Source organism: Triticum dicoccoides, chromosome 2B, assembly GCF_002162155.2.
Source record: "Triticum dicoccoides isolate Atlit2015 ecotype Zavitan chromosome 2B, WEW_v2.0, whole genome shotgun sequence".
In the NCBI taxonomy this organism is placed as follows: Eukaryota; Viridiplantae; Streptophyta; class Magnoliopsida; order Poales; family Poaceae; genus Triticum; species Triticum dicoccoides.
This window is the reverse complement of record NC_041383.1, coordinates 79848584-79849430: the sequence shown is the minus strand read 5'-3', so window position 1 is coordinate 79849430 and position 847 is coordinate 79848584.

Below are 847 nucleotides of genomic sequence, written 5' to 3'. Positions count from 1 at the left end.
GGAGACGTGAGTTGTACTGCGGCCATGTACATGTACTGCAAGTACGTTGAGGACGAGCGTGACAGGCAACTTGCGCTTTTCCGCCTGCCCCGACTTTTCCTTATTTTACTCTCCGGTCCCTCTCAATCTCTCTCTTCTCTCTCTGGGCATCTCTGGGCAGAGGCAGAGGCAGATGCAGCTGAGCTGCAAGTGGGCGGCGCAAGTGGCATTACAAAAACCGACACACACCAGGATAACGTGAGCGCTCACAAGTGGATCCCCGCCCACTTGCACCCGTCCCCCTCTCATCTTTCTCTCTCTAGCTTAATTGAGATGGCTCTGTTTGCTTTGCTTTTCTTCTAGAGAGGCTGCTCAGCCAGCGACGGTCAAAACGGGTTGTTGGGTCGGCGCTTTCTTTCGCCTCCTCCGTTCGTCCGTTACCAGTACAGTAGTAGCATGCGACGGCGGGAGGGGAGGGATGGCGGCCCGGCCCGGCCCGCTCCGTCGACCCGTCCCCGTCGCGGCGGGCCCGGCGCGGTCGGCGACGGACCGGCCGTGCCAGTCACGGTACGGCCTACCAACGCCTCACATGCAGGCATATGCATATGCATGCTTCACTGCCTGGCAAAGCTTCCTCCCTCCCAGCCTGCCCGCACCAATCGAAATATATATTATACCATCGCCATGCATGTTCCTCCCATGATTGCCGCCCAAAGTCAGGAGCAGGAGGAGCAGCCATGGACGATGGATGATGGATGATCTAGTCCCGTCGAGTGATTAACAAACCTGTTTACCTAACTGCCCAGTCGATGTCTATCCACGTCCGGGCTGCCCCTGCTTAGAAAAAGAAATGTTATCTTGTGCAGGC